The sequence below is a fragment of the Balaenoptera ricei genome, chromosome 12, assembly GCF_028023285.1.
Source record: "Balaenoptera ricei isolate mBalRic1 chromosome 12, mBalRic1.hap2, whole genome shotgun sequence".
Classification (NCBI taxonomy): domain Eukaryota; kingdom Metazoa; phylum Chordata; class Mammalia; order Artiodactyla; family Balaenopteridae; genus Balaenoptera; species Balaenoptera ricei.
The window spans coordinates 21,156,425-21,174,272 of record NC_082650.1 but is presented as its reverse complement, the minus strand read 5'-3'; the positions used below and the strand labels follow the sequence as shown (position 1 = coordinate 21,174,272).

General features: G+C 42.5%; 1 protein-coding gene across 4 annotated transcripts in view; it reads left to right on the top strand.

The window, feature by feature from the left end:
- The first annotated feature begins 3,963 nt into the window (after positions 1-3,963).
- Positions 3,964-17,848, top strand: part of STX11 (syntaxin 11) — a 35,669-nt gene continuing 21,784 nt past the window's right edge. For 2 of the 4 annotated variants that reach the window (XM_059941071.1, XM_059941072.1), the window contains exon 1: positions 3,964-4,157. The gene's annotated coding sequence lies outside the window, so the exon portion shown is untranslated. Of the gene's footprint in view, positions 4,158-8,986; positions 9,079-17,848 lie in introns of those variants that run through there. The other 2 variants (XM_059941073.1, XM_059941074.1) reach the window with 1 other exon arrangement.

Sequence of the window (17,848 nt, the reverse complement as noted above, 5' to 3'; positions counted from 1 at the left end):
TTCATTACAATCATTCCCTTGCATAGACACTCAACACTCTTGTCCCTGTCTCCTCTATCATATTCACCTGGCAGCTCCAAACTCTGGTTATATCTGGACCTCTGTCTAGTTTTATGCGCCCAAGCAGGCAAATGAGGCTCATGAAAACACACAACTATACCAACTGGCCTCCCTTTATATTCATGATCCCGGACTTCAAATGAACCCTTAGTACTATTCAACAATCTGACTATATTTTCAAAGTCCATTTACTCTCTCCCTGTCCCGAGATGCTACTTCCTACTTTCTCCTCTCTTCTCAAACTTCCTCTTACTCCTCACTCTCAGCCGATGGTCTTGCTTCTTCATTGATGATACATATTCCTGTCTCCACCTTTACCAGCTTCTGTGCCCATACATTCTGCCTCCCCCTCTGCCAGCAGGGAAGAACCCTATCTTCCCCAATAAACCCCAGTTTTCCATCTGTGCACTGGATCCCATCTCTGCTCATCTACTCAAGAGCATTGCTCTGGCAATTATCTCTTTTCTCTTCTGCATTGTCACTTTTTCATTCCCTTCTGGCTCATACCCATGAGCATACAAGTAGGTATATCTTCTAATTAAAAAAAAAAAATTCTCCCTTGACTGTACATTTCCTTCCAGCTACTGCCTCATTCCTCTGTCTCCACTTACTCTCCTTTTATTCTCTCTGGGCTCCAATGAGTCTTTGGTCACCACACACCACCAAACTCTTCTCATCAAGTTCACCATTGACCTCCATATTTAGTTTTTGATCCTAGTTTTACCCATTTTAGCACCATTTGATAGAGTTGACCATTCTTGAAACATTTTTTCATTTGGCTTCTGGAACATTCTTTGTCAGTTTACCTCTTATCTCACTGATTATACCTTCCCATTCTCCTTTCTTATTCTTCATCTTCCTGGCCTCTGAACTTTGGAGTGCCCCAGGACTCAGACTTCAGACATCTAAATTCTGTCTGCACATCATGTATGTGCTGAAGACTTCCAGATTGAACCCATCATCCCAAACTCACCGATCCAACTGCCTTCTTGACAACTTAACAACTCCAAACTTCAAGTGTCCAAAATGGAACGCTTTAGTCCCCACAAACCTCCCCTCCCCTCCCTCAACCTCCACAACTTGCTTCCCAAGCAGTCTTCCCCACCTCAGCATAAGGAACCTCTTTTCTTCTTGTTGCTCCAAGGAAAAACCTGCACTCATCCTTGACTCCTCTCTCTCTCTCTCTCTCACCCCACCCAATTAGTCAGCCAGTCCTGTCGGCCCCTCCTTGGGAACATATCCGGAACCTGCCCATTCTCACCAGCTCCACTGCCATGGTGTTGTGTCAGTCAGGGTTTTCCAGAGAAAGAGAATAGGAGATATATCTATATCTATATTGAGAGATTAACTGTATTATAAGGAACTGGCTCATGTAATTATGGAGTCTGAGAAGTCCCAAGGTCTGCAGGTGGCAAGCTGGAGACCCAGAAAAGTTGGTGGTATAATTCCAGCCTGAGTCTGAGGGCCTGAGAAGCAGGAGAGTGAATGGCCTGAGTTCCAGTTTGAGGTCAAGTCTGAAGTCAGGAGAAAACTGATGTCCTAGCTCGAAGACAGTCAGGCCTAGGGAGAACAAATTCTCCCTTATCCTGCCTTTTGTTCTATTCAGGCCTTCAACAGATGAGATGAGGCCCACCCACACTGGGGAGGACAATCTGCTTTACTCAGTCTATGGATTCAAATGCTAATCTCATCTAGAAACACCCTCACAAACATACCCAGAATAATGTTTAACCAAATACCTGGGCAACCCAGGCCTAGTCAAGTTGACATGTAAAATTAACCATCACAGCTTCCTAACTGGCTGGCCTACTTCCATTCTTGTCCCTTAATCTATCCTCAACACAACAGTGGGTTGAAAAAAAAAAAGCCACATCAGGTCATACCTCTGTTAAAATTTTTTCAATGTCTTCCCTTCTCAATAAAAGTAAAATTTAAAAACTATCATGACCACCAAGGCCTTACATGCTCTATTCCCCACCCCAGTTCCACCACCTATCACTCTTCCCTTATTCGTTCTGTTCCACCCACACTGATATTACTCCGAGAAGCCAAGCATGCTCCTGCCTCAGGGCCTTTACATCTGCAGATCCCTTGGCTTGAAATGGTCTTAACCCAAATATCCACATTGTTCCCCCTCAATGGTTTTATCTTAGAGGCCTTTGCAATCAACCTGTTTTCTTCAGTTTATTATAGTACCCCTTCATCTCTCTTACTTTGCTTTACTTTTAACATAAACTTTTTTAGAATGGTTTTAGATTTACAGAAAAATTACAAAGATAATATAGGGAGTTTCCATAACCCTCATTCCCATTTTTCCCTATTATCACCATTGTACAATTAGTATCGTACATCATCACAACTCATGAACCAGTCTTGATACTTTGCTACTAACGAAAGTCCATACTTTATTCAGATTTCCTTAGTTTTTACTTAGACGCCTGTTTCTGTCCCAGGATCCCATCCAGGACACCACATACATTTAGTTGTCAGGTTTCCTTAGGATCCTCTAGGCTGTGGCAGTTTTTCAGACTTTCCTTGTTTTGTTATGACATTCACAGCTTTGAGAAATATTGGTCAGGTATTTTGTAGGATGTCCCACTATTGGAATTTGCCTGATGTTTTTCTTAGGACAAGACTGGGGCTATGGGTTTTGGGGAGGAAGATCACAGAGGTAAAGTGCCATTTTCATCACATCATATCAGGAGCACACACTATCAATATGATTTATGACTGTTAACGTCCACCTTGATCACCTGGCTGAGGCAGTGTTTTTCAGATGTCCCCACTGTAAAGCTACTCTTTTTCCGCCTTTTCCATATCGTACTTCTGGGGAGAAAGTCACTATGAGCAGCTGGTACTTAAGGAGTGGGAAGTTAGGCTTCTACTCCTTGAGGGTGGAGTATCTGCACAAGTTATTAGGAATTCTTCTGAAGGAGAGCCTATCTCTTCACCACTTACGTATCCAACCATTTATTGCTATGGACTCATGGCGGGGGATGTTGTTTTGGGGTTTTTTGTTTTTACTTCAGGCTGTAATCTAATACTACTTCATTTTGTTGTTCAAGTTGCTCCTCCTTTGGCTTTGGGAGCTCTTTCTGTTGGCTCCTGCATTTCTCTGACACTCCCCATCAATGTAGGTCTTTTTTTCACCCCCCCTTTTCGAGCACTTTCTAACTTTTAAGCCTCAGCCTTATTTTTCAAGATACCACTAACCTCACATGATAAACACTTTATCTGTTCATCTTTCCTCACCGGAATGCCGGTTCCTTGAGGGCAATGTCTTGGCGGTGCTTTTGGCCACGCAGTTTCCTCAGCACTTGTGCGGACGCTAGGTTAGTATCGAGCGAACGAACGAATGAATGAATGAACCGGGATGGCGTTTAAAGCTCACTGGAAAGGGCCGAAGCCCGGTGGGTTCTGGGAAGGCGGTGCTCAGCCTCGGGGGGACCCGCAGCCTCCTCGCCGGCCCACGACAGGGTCGCGCGGCAGGTGCAGAGCCGGCCGGAGCCCCTCGCAGTCACCCCAACACTCAGAACCGTGCGGGAAACGCACCGGCACGGCCCGCAAACGTCACCAGCGCAGGGGGGATCCCGGCGGAAAGTCCCGCGCCTTTGGGCCACGCCCCCGGCGCTGGGGGGCGCCAAGGAGGAGGGGGCTAGGAAAAGGGGTGACTTGCCTCGAGCGGCGCCCTCCGCGGCTCTCCACTCCTCTGCCCAGAGCATCCGGGGGCGCACAGGAGGGGGAGGAAGCGGGAGCGGGTCCGCCGGGCTCCCAGTGGTCCGGAGCGCCCTGGCTGCTGGCAGGGCGGGGTGGGGCGGGGCGCGCGGGGAGCCGGCGCCGCCGTCCGGGGGCGGGGCCTGGTCCCCTACTGTGGGAGCTTCCGACGCCCGGGGTGCCGGGCCGGCGCCCAGATGCGGCGGCGGCGGCGGCGGCGGCGGCGGCGCGAAGCTAGGGCGGTCGCAGAGGAGCCGCTGGAGGCGCCGGGAGACCATCCGCCAGGAGTCGCGCCACAGGTTTCCATCCTCGCCCGGCGCCCAGCGCGGCACGGGCGCCCACTGGAGAGGGCTTCTCGGTTCGCACGCGCCGTCCCGTTCCTGGTTTGTGTTTCTCCCCTTGGGTCTCTTTTTCTCTCGTTCACCGCCCGTAGGAGCGAGGACGCGCCCCTCTAGGCTGTGCGCTGAGGGCTGCAGAGCGACTCGCTTGGTCGGGGACACGAGGGATGCCTTTGGGGGGATGTTGGGTCTCTTGCCGCCTCTCGGCACGTCGGGGAACACGGCATTTGGGTTCCTAATACCGAGCGGAGTGATTGCTTTTTCTCCCAGTGGACAAGGGACTGCGCATTTAGGGCTTCATAGAAATGATTTCAGAGATAACCTGTTGTAGGCTTCCCTTATACAGTATCCACCCAAGACTACTTTTGTTTTTGAGTCGAAAGGCTGATTTTTTTTTTTTTTTTAAATTAGTGGAGACATTACTTCGGTTTGACCATCTGTTCACTTCCTATTAGGTTGCACTTTCTCAAAAATACCAGACTGGGGACTTCTTGACTTGAACTTGGCAGTATGACTCAGGAGCCAAGAAATACGGAGAAGTTGATACCGCCTTGAAATAGTTCCTTCCAAGCCCACATAAGACTGTTTTCTTTTTAGAAAAATGGGGGCAACAGGTAGTGGCAGCGCCTAGAAGCACCACACCGTCCCAAGAGGGAATTCTATCTAGACTCGGCTCATAGTAGCCGAGGTCTGTATTACTTCCTGTGGTTCTCACGCACTTGTTTAAGCCGTTTCTCAGCAAAGGGAGTTGTTATTTCCACACGGGTATCCAAAAATGAGTCACAGCGCTGCTCTCTTAATTGTGAGACTTTGTTAATGAACTTTTGAAAAGTGAGGTTTGCTCTGGCTGTATTTAAAATAAGATTAAGATGTGAAATGCAGGCGCTGCTAACTGGGGCTGGTGGTATAGGAAGTAACAGTTTAAAGTTTTGTTTCCAAGAGCACCTGTTGGTACAGCATACCAGCTAGGGTCACTAGACTGATGTAAGATAACCATTAAAATCATGTGCTTTGCCACAGAGGCCCAAGAGAAAATTAATTTCATTATTCAATAACTGGTTTGTTATTACTTTCATTGGGATGGTGTTGTAGAAGTATGTCACATTACGTAGTGATTGTATGTCACTCTGAATCAAGATATTTTGGACAGTTTGTCTTTAGTAAATTAGTGCCACATGAAAAGTTGTGAAGATGGTGGATACCAGTTGGAGCTAAGAAATTAAAATGTTGAAGCTGATACGTCTGTTGCAGCTGGTTAGCAGCTCTTAGGAAGGGATATAATAGAGAAGTGGACAGCATCTCTGTTGGAGCTGAGTTGAGCTGAATTCAGCCCAGCAGACAGTCATTGGGCACCTTCTCTGTGCCAGTCTCTTTACCGAGCTCTGGTTATACAGTTGAGAATAAGACAGGATCTTGCTGACAAGGGCCCTAAAGACTGGTGTAGAAGGCTGGCAAATCCACTGGAAAATCTAATAGAAGGTGAGTGCAATGACAAATCTATGCCCACAGTAGAGCCTCTGTCCCAATATGACTGAAGTTCTTGCAGATCTGGGATTTTCAATGAAGTGCGTCATCATTGCTGGAAGAACGAGGAAGGTTTTGGGTTTAATCATCCACTTGTCTTTGTAGGCAGCCTGTTGAGCTTATTCGTCAGTGTTTCATTCAATAAATGATTTTAAAATATATTAATTAGAAAGGCGTGATTTTTAGAGATTCTGAATTGACTATATTTCATATTATCTAATAACCATGTAAAAATAAGTCTAGCCTGTTATTACCCCTAGGCAATCACAGGCATTTTTAAGTGACTGATTAATGGCATATAACGTTGTAACTCCATATTGAAGCAACTTTCTGATCACTGTTTTTATAGTTCAAATCAACCTTTTCTAACGCATTATAGCTGTATGACTCAAAATGAGTAAATCCACTGTTGGGACTGGAATCTGCTGAGGTGCTTTTGGACCTCATACCAGAATATATTCAATTTCTCCAATTCCATAAGATATCCAACTAGTGAGGGAAACAGTGGTAAATTGGAGACAACTTTACCTTAATTTCCATACTTTATTTCTCTCTCAAGAGCCTCAACATTACTTTTTCTATGAGAAAGGGTTGAGTGTGATCTTCATCATTGTACTCCCTGAACTTGGCACAGGCTTCAGTCATGATAAGTGTTAGGAAGTAAGTATTAATTAAATAATGAAGCTTAATGTAAGAGGAGGAGTCATCAGCGGATGGAGGGCTAGACCACCCAGCAGAAGGATCAGCCTGTTTGGGGGTGGACACCAGCTGGGGAGGGGCCTGGAGAGACAGGCTGGGCCAGGTCACGAAGGTCCATATGTCATGTAGGAGCTCTCAGTTTATCCTGTAAAGGACTTTAATCAATCGAATGATATTGTCAGATACCTGTTTTAAAAAGACAACTTAGAATCAAGAGAGAGAATAGATTGGATGAGAGTGGCACTGCTCTTAGGGAGACACAGAGGAGATTGTTGTAATATTTAAGATGAGGGGCTTCCCTGGTGGCACAGTGGTTGAGAGTCTGCCTGCCAGTGCAGGGGACACGGGTTCGAGCCCTGGTCTGGGAAGATCCCACATGCCACGGAGCAACTAGGCCCGTGAGCCATAATTACTGAGCCTGCGCGTCTGGAGCCTGTGCTCCGCAACAAGAGAGGCCGCGACAGTGAGAGGCCCACGCACCGCGATGAAGAGTGGCCCCCGCTTGCCGCAACTAGAGAAAGCCCTCGCACAGAAACGAAGACCCAACACAGCCATAAATAAATAAATTAATTAATTAAAAAATTAAAAAAAAAAGATGAGAAATTAAAGAAGACTTGAGTCAAGTAGCGACAGTGAAGAATGGAAAAGAGGGAAGGAGCTGACAGATGTTTAGTAGGTGGAACCTGGCCACAGAACCCAGAAGTGGGCAATGAGGGAGGGGGAGGAGGTTAGGATGACTCCCACGTTTCTAGTTAACGACTAAGGTAGGAACATAAATGGAAGAGTTGGTTTGGTTTCAAGGATAATGAGCTCACACAGTGTTTGGCATATAGTCAGTACTCATGAAAAATTTTTGAATACTAATAATAGCTAAAATTTATTGAGTGCATATTATGTTCTAGGCACTATTCTAGGCTCATTACATGAATCAAGTCTTTTACTCCTTATTGCAATTCTGTGAGATAGGTACTATAGTTAACTACTTTTCACTGGTGAAGGAAGTGCAGTGTTAGTAATTGTCAGAGCCAGGAAATTGATCCCAAGCATCAGGCTCCAGACCTTGCTTTCTTTTAAAAATTTTTTTGATGTGATTTTTATTTTATATTAGAGTTGATTTACAATTTTGTGTTAGTTTCAGGTGTACAGCAGAGTGATTCAGTTATACATATACATAATATCGATTCTTTTTCAGATTCTTTTCCCATATAGGTTATTACATAATATTGAGTAGAGTTCCCTGTGCTATACAGTAGGTCCTTGTTGATTATCTATTTTATATATAGTAGTGTGTATATGTTAATCCCAAACTCCCCATTTATCCCTCCTCCTCACCTTTCCCCTTTGCAGACCTTGCATTCTTAACCACTCTGCTCTGATACAGTGTCTTTATGAATGAACGAGTGAATGAATGAATGAATAATGTTTTGGACACTGTGGTGAACTCAAAGTAGAGTCACTCTCCTGATCCTGACAATTCTCCCTCAACCAGGAATAACCCAATCAATACATGAGATGGGGCTCCCTCTGGTCCTATTGTGCTGTGGCACCCCTCCCCCCCCCCACCTTCACCCCAAGAAATACCTGGTTGGTCTAGGAATAAACCTAGAATAATCAGAACATTTCTCCTGGGAATTTAAAACATTTTAATGGAGTGACTGAAGGTTCCCACAGCTTCCACACAACTGTCCTCAGAGTTGCCTCAGTTTAGCGCTTTGTTTTTCTTAGATGCACTCAATATTTTGTTGCTAAGATCTGTAGTATCGCTCCCTTGGGGAAGCAGAAAGGCTGGCCAGGGGGTATTACTCTACAGAGCAGAGTCTGGTGGTAGAAGATTTACTAACAGATGCAGGCAGGTCCATAACAACTCCAGATCTTATACTCCTGGTTTATAATCTGCCTTCTGGGGCCTATTTTGTTCTGGTTTTACCCCGAAGCAGGTACTTACCAGCCCCTCCTGCTTCTAACTTCCAGAATCTTGGTAAGTGAAGCTGGCCCTGCTGTGTCCCCTGTTTTCTTGATTTTTGCTGAGCAAAATGATTCAGGTTTCCTGGTTCGGGCCCTCATTTCTATTTTCAGGTCGATTCCTTTGTTCCCGACAAAGATATTTTTGACTAACAACCCGACCTCCCCCCCTAAAAAAAAAAAAATCTGACCCCAACTCTTCACTATTCTCATCATTTCATGATTCAGCCTACCTTGGCATGGAATAATTCTCTGAGTTTTCTTCAGCAAGCACGGTCTAATTCTCTTTTTCCTCAGGGGCCTCTACTTTGGACCATGTAAGGATTATAGACGTTGAATTAATGTTGTACCTAAACGAATCAGCAAACTCACTGAAAGTTTGAAGTTTTAAAATGTTCAAATATCTAAAACTTGAAGTTTTGAAATGTTTTCTCCACATACAAACAAAGTGTTTCATTCAGCATTTCTTTAGCTTTACCAGGAAATCTAGACATTTATTATATGAGACTGACCTGAAGCCTTCCGGGATGATCCAGCCCACACGTTTACCCCTTGGTCTAAATTCCTCTATGCCTGCCTGTAATTCATTCAGTGCTCAGAGAACAATAAAGGGAAGGGTTTTGGTTAATATTTCATGTGGGTTTGTCTGGCCTCCTCATTTTGACTGTGGTTTCCCTGAGAGCGGAGAATTGCCAGAGTTAGGGGCTCTGGTAGGTCTCTAAGCCTCCTCCGAGTGCTAACCATTCTGTGACTTTTGCTGATAATGAAACCGTCTGTCAGGGTAAGTCATTTGCTGGTCACTCCTTCTGAGTCTGTGGATACCAGACACTATCTGTGTATCTCATTCAAGTTCTTTGTAACGGTCAATAATTTGGTAATTTTTAGTAGGGAGAAGTTTTAGGATTGGTAATTTCCAGTTATCTTTCTTGAGCTAATTAAATGTTTTCAGTTAATGTACTCTTTTTTTCTTTTTAGTGGATACGGTATCAAGGTAATCCAGAAATAAGAAGTTGCTTAGAAAAGTGTTCCCCATTTTGTATACCCAATTGTTTTACTTGTTTCTCTGTTCAAAGATATAAAATGACATTTCATTGCTCATTGCATAACTTTTTGGGTAATCATGTGAATTCCGACTTTTCAGAGTAGTGGAAATAACTCTACTGCTATCTTCATATGGAAAAAGAGTGAACAAGGATTGTTCTCACTTCTGTTTCAGTTTCAGGGTTGCAGCAATGCATGTCTCACCTCCTGGGTTTTTTGTTTTTTTTAAATTTTCTATTATGTGCCTGGGTGTATTGACTAGTGACACAAATCTTTTAATTTCAGATAAAGTCAGGCACAGTGTGTAAGCTGAATTGTATAATATTAGTAGATATCCCACTTCTTCCTCCCCCCCTTCCCTGATTATCACATGGTTAGCCAACATATAGTGATGTCAGCTGACAAGACGGTACAGTTCTTCATTACTTACAAAGTACTCTCATGGATATTTTCTCCTTTAATTCTCATAAAAGCCTGGCAAAACAGATATAATAAGTATTATTACTGTTGTTGTCTGTATTCAAATTCTATAGATGAGGAAGGAGACCCTGGGAGAGATGAGGGACCACCCAACGTTACCCAAGAAGTAAGGTGCAGAGGCCCAGTACGCTGTGCTCTCACTACTTGACTAAAAGAGGCAAGTCCAGTACCTTAGGTCAGGTTTCCTGGAAACAAACTCTGAGGTTTGCACACAAGAAATTTATTGGGAGGTGCCCTGGGAATAACACTTGGCAGGGAGGGAGGACAGCAGAATTATGCAGGGGAGGAATTAACTGCAGTGCATGTACAATGGTGGTCTCAACGGTGGGGAACTTTGGAGGTGGGATGGCCCTTCAGAATCGTTCTGCCACCAGGAAGCAAGGGAGCTGGTCACTGTATCCCCAACATCATGTGGCCTGCATTCAGGCAGAAAGTGTAATCTTGGACAGAGCAGCTCCCTTTAGTCAAGGGCAATTCCTGGAGCTGTGAACCTTCCGCAACCAATGTTCCTGGCAGCCGGGGGAACAAGGGCCTTGGTCATGAAGGGATCTGAGTATCACATCATCCACTACATTTCTCTGGAAGACAGCGTTCTCCTCTACGAGGGCCTCGCTGTTTCTTTCTAACCCAGATCATTGCCCTGATGAGTGAAGCCCAGAAAGCTGGCATTTTGTCCAAGGCCCTTAAGGATTTCAAATAGCTAACCAGAGAGCAAGAAGACAGTAGCCTTAACCCTGGGAAGATTAGAAGCAGAAGAGCCAGGTGAGGGTGGGCTAGGATGAGTGGGGCGGGGTGCATAGTAGAGAACGCTAAGCCAACACCCAGGCTGTCCAGACCCCCGGCAGAAGTGCTGGTCTTCGCTGCGGTTCAAGGCTTTACCCTTGTTAAATGGTAAACAATTTTGTGATATTAAGCTACATTTTCTCTCTCTTCTCTCCATCCTCCCCTTGCCCTTTTTTATAAGCCTTTGACAGGCCCCAAACTGGTCCAGTGAATCTCAGTATGTAGCCTGTAGGTTATAAGATCAGAATTGCCTGGGATATTTTAAAACATCCTCTATGAACAAACAAACAACAACAAAAAGAAAACAGGGAAGTCCAGGCCAACATTCAAGATCTACTAGAACAGAATCTTTAAAAGTGGAGCCCATGAATTGACATTTTCAACACATTTTCCCCAGATGATTTTGATCCATGCTATAGTTTAAGAACCATTGCCCTGAACCATTATGCACTTGAGGGTGACCAAGCCTATTGGAATTTTTCAGATTAGCAAGAAGCCATGGGAACTGTGGAACAGAGGAGCACCTGAGCCTTAATCCCAGCAGGCTTGATATAGTGATATTCACCCCTTGTCTTTCATAGCATATTCCCAGTGTGGCCAATGGAGAGCCTGGCCCAAATTCCTTCGCTGGCTTCCGACCAGGATTGCTGGAGAGAGAGAGATGTTTCTGGCTTGGCTTTTTAGTATCTTGATAACTGGGGGAGAGATGCCAAATTCCTGGAATAGTTGTACATAAAAGTAGGTGGGGGGGAAAGCAGTGAATTTATAGGAATCAGTAAACTTTCTAGGAGAATAAGATTTTCCAGAAAAATCTTATGCCAGATGAAACTTGGAGGTGCTGTCTTAAAGCTTTAAATGACTATCTAATAGGATGAGACAGATAACTATGTCAGGAAAATATATTATCTGATTCATTGAAATAGGGAATAATTATTTTTCTTCAAAAGGAAAAGCACTGAATTTGAGTCAGGTCATTGTAGGAAATGTTAGTCACCTAAAGAATAATCTGGTAAAACTCCTAGCACATATTGATATGTTTGGTTCACTCCTGCAGCACCAAATTGCTCTAGTTCCTATACCTTCAATGCTTTATGACTTTGCTCAGGTTGTTTCTGCCTGGTCCCTTCCCCTTTTCCTTGCCCAGCTAACTCCTGTTAAACCGTTTAGAATCAGCTCAGACGTCACCTTCTCTAGGAAGCCTTCCCTTCCCCTTATCCAGTTGAGTTCACCATTTTCTACTGAGCTCAGAAAGTAAACCCATATATCCCCCTATTATTACATTTTTTATCATTATCCTCCCTACCAGCCTGTGAGCACCTTGAGGGCAATGACTGTCTTCTTCATCTTGGTGTACAAGACACCTACCCTCATCAAAAATGATTGAAAGAAAGAATCAGTCTAGCAAGCATAGTTATTCAACAGATATTTATTGAGGCTCTTCTATTAGCTGGACACTTTGGGGTGCATGGCAAACACAGTAAGTACAGCCCTTGATCCCATGGAGCTTATTGGCAAGCAAAGAAGACAAGCAATGAAACAATTAACAATAGAATATGATGAATATTAGGAAAGAGGAGGTATCAGAAAGTGTGAGATCATGGAGTCAGGAACGCAGCTTAATCTAAGGTCAGAGAAAGTGTCCCACTCTTACGAAGCACAATTTATATAAAAATAGAAGCTATGAGCCTGGCTTTGGTTATAAGACAAGGGACCTCTTTTTAAACAAAGGAAGATCTTTTGGTCTGTCTAGTTCAAAATTGACCAATCCTTCACATGCATGTGTGTGGGTGTGGTGTGTGTGTATAGCATGTGAGTGCACACACTGGCAAAGAGAGAACAAGGAAATGACTCCTTCATTTATTGAATAAAATAGATGCTAAGGAACAGAGAAAGAAGTTTCTGTGTGTCTCTTTCAATGTGCCATTGCTAGAAGCTAATTTGTTAATATTTTAATATGTAATATACAGTAAAATGATGTAAACTTAAAGCTCTGAGAATCATGAGTTTATATTACAGCTTTTTAAGAGTTAATTTTAAGAATCTGATGATTATGGCCTAGGAGGGTGCTTGACAGATTTGCCTTTGGGTCTTATTATAGACCAAGGTTGGAGAACCTTTGCTTAGAGGTCAGTGTCTTCTCTGACTTCTCATCTTTCCGCTTCACTTTCTCGGCTCTGCTGAGAGAGGATGCAGCACTGGTGTTGCAGTTGGTAGCCTCTTCCTGGCTTAGCAGCTCAACTCATGCTAATTCCCCAATGGATGCTAATACCATCCATTGGGGAATTCCCTGGGAGTCCAGTGGTTAGGACTTGGCACTTTCACTGCCAAAGCCCAGGTTCAGTCCCTGGTTCAAAAAAAGAAAGAAAGAATACCATCCATTTGGCTGATTGCAGGGAAGGGAGGATTAAGTCATTATGGAGCAGCATTTACTAGATGTAGATGGAGGTGTAGAATGCTCTGCTGTGTCTCATTTAAGTCAACGTAAACACACCTACACCATCCAGCATCTCAAAACAACGTTGATACTAAAAACTGGAATTAAAGACTATAGTGCAAGTGAAAGTATAACTCAGACTTGAAGTGTGAATTTTAAGTGAATGGACATGTGATGTCCTATGATGACCATTTGCAATGTTTTCTCACATCTTTACTTCCATGCTTTGGCATATTCCTTGGTATTACAAGTATAACTCAATTCATGTTCTAATTTTTTTCTTGCTTTTACTATAAATACTGTATATAGGGAGTATATGAATGGTGAGGAAATAATTCTAAACGTTTGTTCTTACACTTTCTATTTTGCATAGTTCGAGCTTGGTTTATTGCTGCAGTGTAGGTGGGTGACGAGTTTAACCACTGTGAATCCAATTGAATACTTTTGTAAATTAGTTCAACTTTTAGATTTTCATTGAGAATGAGAATTTTTTAGTAAAAAGCTATGGTGGTGGACTGTAATATTTTTCTCCTTTTGGAAATGTAGAACTCTTTAGAGAATGAAGCTTATCCCTTAAAGAGTCAAAACTATAGTAGTGTCAACTCATCTGAAAAGATTAACAGTTCGTAGAAGAAAATTCCATGTAGTCAGCATAATTTTGTTGTTGTTTAATTAGAAAATTTCTCAAGGTATTAATTGCCCTTTGCTGAAACTTAGAGTGCCACAAACATTTTCTCCTTTCTGTTGACATCTAGATACCTACACCTACCACTGACAGCAGCATAAACACAATAAGTATTTTCAATTTTATTCTTTCCATCTAGTAACTAAAGCATCGATAAACATTGTATTGTGATTTTTTCCCCCTCATTTTTGTCTAGGTTAATAAGTCTAAATTAGTATCTTATTTTTAATTTGTATTTATTTGCTGAAGAGCAGATACTATCATTTCATATTTTTATTGAGAATATTTTACCTCCTGTGATTGTCTTTCTGTATATTTTCCTCAATATATTTTGTCATGTTATTTTCTTATCAGTTGAGGTTGTCTATTCACACAATTTTGTGTACCTACCTCATGTCTATTATGTTTTGTGCAAATATTTTCTTCCAATCTCTTGCTTTAATTTTTAATATTTATTATTCTTTTTTGTTGCATAGAGATTTCAAATTTTATATAATCAGATTTGGTTGTCTTTTTCTTTGAGAGTTCTTCCACAACCTCAAATCCCATAGAAAGTTTTTATCCCAGAGTACTGGTAAATATTCCACTTTATTTTCTATTAATACTTCTGTTACTGATGTTTGCATTTTTAATTCTTTGATGTTCTTGAGGTATATTATGGGGTCTTTGGTAAGGATTAGAGAGAAATACATTCTTGCTAGTCAATTACATCACTCTAGTTGCTTAAATTTTTTCCTCCCCTATTATTTTTTGATGGCCGCTTCTTCATAAACTAACATTTTATATATAATTGGTCTATTTCTCCATGTTTTATTTGTGTCCATTTATCTAATTTTCAGGTTGGCAAAAGTATCACGCTTTTCATTATTGTCTTATAATAGGTGTTAATATCTGCTAGGGCTTCCCCCGCTTCACCAGTGCTGTGTTCTTTTCAATTTCTAAAAAAATTAGTTATTTATTATTTGAGCTTTATTTTAGGATCACTTTCTTTTTCAGATTTTTTTTAACCCTGGCAGGAATTTTGGATTTAGTTCAGTCAAAATATTAACTTGAGGAGAGTTTCAGATTCCACTTATAAATGTGTATAAGTGTTAATTCTAAAGCAGAACCTGTAAAGAGATGTTTACATGAGAAAGAGAGAGAGAAAGAAGTGAGCAGACAAGACAGAGGATTCCTAAAGAGTTCCTGCTTAGCGCCAAGCCAAACTCATAAATCACACCATTGCCCTTTGGATTAGTGTTTTCGATATCTAGAAAGCCTTTTTTCTTCCTTCCTGCTTTCTTCCCTCCCACCCTCCTTTTCTCCATCTCTTCCTGCCCTCCTTCTTTCCTCTGTCTCTCTCTAGTTTTTAGTTTCATCAAACTTACTCATACATAATTAGAGTCAACTAGTTCCATAAAACATTTAATGAAAAATAAAAGTCTAATGACAAAAAGTCTGTTTAATTTCCCCCTTCCGAAAGGCAGCTACTTTCGACTATTTTTGCTGTTTCTTTTAGTATTTATATTCATGTCTCTAAATAACATGCTTCTGTTACTATTTCTTGATTGTTTTTTGTTTTGTTTTAGGCATGACCTATTGCCTGCTCTGTATGGAAGATGGTGTTTTAGCTCATTTTCACACCTCTTTTCCCCAGACACGCACCCTTTCTGTCCCCTCCTCCCATCCTCCCAACACAATTCCATTATAATTTGTTAGATCAGTATTCCATGATTGTATTTTTATGATTATGAAAATGCTAATCACAGCTGAGCCATGTACTATATCATGATTACTTTCCTGTAACTACATAATGTTTTTTTCTGGAAGTTAATTGGTTTTTATTGTTGTTGTTAGTTTCATTTACACTCACAACCTACTCAACCCCAAATTGTCTAAATCTCTGCTTAAGCAATTTTGACCCATCAGGAATTCTATCAGTTTCATTTTTCTGAAGAAATCTCTCCTGCCACCTGCTCACCTAATCTAGACAGATATCTTTTCAGCCAGGTTCATAGTTACCATCTTAGAGTTTCCCTTTGCCATCATCCTGGAATGCCTTTGCCTCTCTCCTCTGTTAGAACTCATGTTAGGATTCTTTATTTTGTATCTTTTCTGCTTCACTTCCTTATTTCCTGAGAAAGAGAACATAGATATAAAAAATTTTGAGACTTTGTAAATCTGAAAATGTCTTTATTCTACTCTCACATTTGATTGATGGTTTGACTGAATTCTGGGTTGAAAATCCATCTTCCTCAAAAGTTTAAAAGGCATTTTTCCATTAGTTTTTTTTAAAATAAATTTTTATTTATTTTTATTTTTGGCTGTGTTGGGTCTTCATTGCTGAGCGCGGGCTTTCTCTAGTTGCGGCAAGCGGGGGCTACTCTTTGTCGTGGTGCGCGGACTTCTTATTGCAGTGGCTTCTCTTGTTGCCGAGCACGGGCTCTAGGTATGCAGGCTTCAGTAGTTGTGGCTCGCGGGCTCAGCAGCTGTGGCTTGTGGGCTCTAGAGCGCAGGCTCAGTAGTTCTGCCGCACGGGCCCAGCTGCTCCGCGGCATGTGGGATCCTCCCAGACCAGGGCTCGAACCTGTGTCCCCTGCATTGGCAGGTGGACTCTTAACCACCGTGCCACCAGGGAGTCCCATGTTCCTTTAGTTTTAAGTGTTTTGACCTTTAATGTTTTGTAGGTGATCTGTTTCTCTCTCTCTCTCCTTGTATAATGTCCTCTCTCTGCAATTCCTATTATTTGGAATTTGACCTTAAAGGATTGGACCCCTAAATTCCTCATCTTTTCTGTTATTTTTTACTTCTTTTTCTTTCTTTCTACTTTATGGAAAACGGTCTTCCGTTCTCCTGCCTATAGGACATAGGTCAGGTGCTGGATGGTAGGTGAACAGAGGGCTTGGAGGTCCAACATTCCCTATAAGAACATTCACTTAATCCTCCTCTCTCCAGGTGGGTATCTCTAACCCAGTCTAGATTCAGAGTCTAGCCTTGCTCCTCTCCTGCCAGGGTAGGACAGGCGATGGTGGATACACTCACTTGTTAAAAAGGCTTCTAACCAAACATATTTGTTGTTACCCTGCCACCATCACCTCCTTTTCCGTAAGTACTCAGCCTTCAATTCTGGTTCCTGAGCCTTTGAGTACTTACTTATGGTGTAATCATTTCTTGGCCTTCCTCAGTCTTTGCTTAGGATTCAACTTTCTTGTATCTGCTGGGCTAGCTGTCACTTGCCCATTTGCTTTACGACTTCCAAAATTTTGTTGCTACTGTCTTCTGTGTTATTCTTTACCTCATTGGTGTATGCCTTTTCAAAAGTTCCTTTAGTGGAATTTTGGAAGGGAACAAAAGTAATGTTTAATTTGCCATTTTACCCAGAATATAGGCCTTCTTTAAACATACAAGTGTGTTTTCTGGATTGAATAGTATATTAAGCCACTAGCACCTAAGAACAGATACATTCATCAAAATAGCTATTTACTGCCTTAAAAAAGTAGAGGATGGAACATAGGATTGGGATGTTTAAGTGGGCAAGCTTTTTCTTTAATTTTTTTTTTAATTAATTAATTTTTTGGCTGTGTTAGGTCTTCGTTGCTGCGCCCAGGCTTTCTCTAGTTGCGTCGAGCAGGGGCTACTCTTCATTGTGGTGCGTGGGCTTCTCATTACAGTGGCTTCTCTTGTTGTGGAGCACGGGCTCTAGAGTGCAGGCTCAGTAGTTGTGGCTTGAGGGCTTAGTTGCTCCGCAGCATGTGAGATCTTCCCGGACCAGGGCTCGAACCCTTGTGCCCTGCACTGGCAGGTGGATTCTTAACCACTGCGCCACCAGGGAAGTCCCAAGTTGTTTGTTTTTTTGTTTTTTTAAATATGTATTTATTTATGTGGCTGCACTGGGTCTTAGTTGCAGCATGCGGGATCTTTTAGTTGTGGCATGCAGGATCTAGTTCCCTGACCAGGGATTGAACCCGGGTCCCCTGCATTGGGAGCTCAGATTCTGAGCCACTGGACCACCAGGGAAGTCCCTAAGTGGGCAAGTTTTGAATTTGGATAGGGATTGGGAGGGGTGAGTTATCTCTGGTTGCAGGGCAGGATGACGTGGCCATAGTGGAGTTTCTTTGGGCCAGGACAGACTAAGGGCAGTAAAGTTAA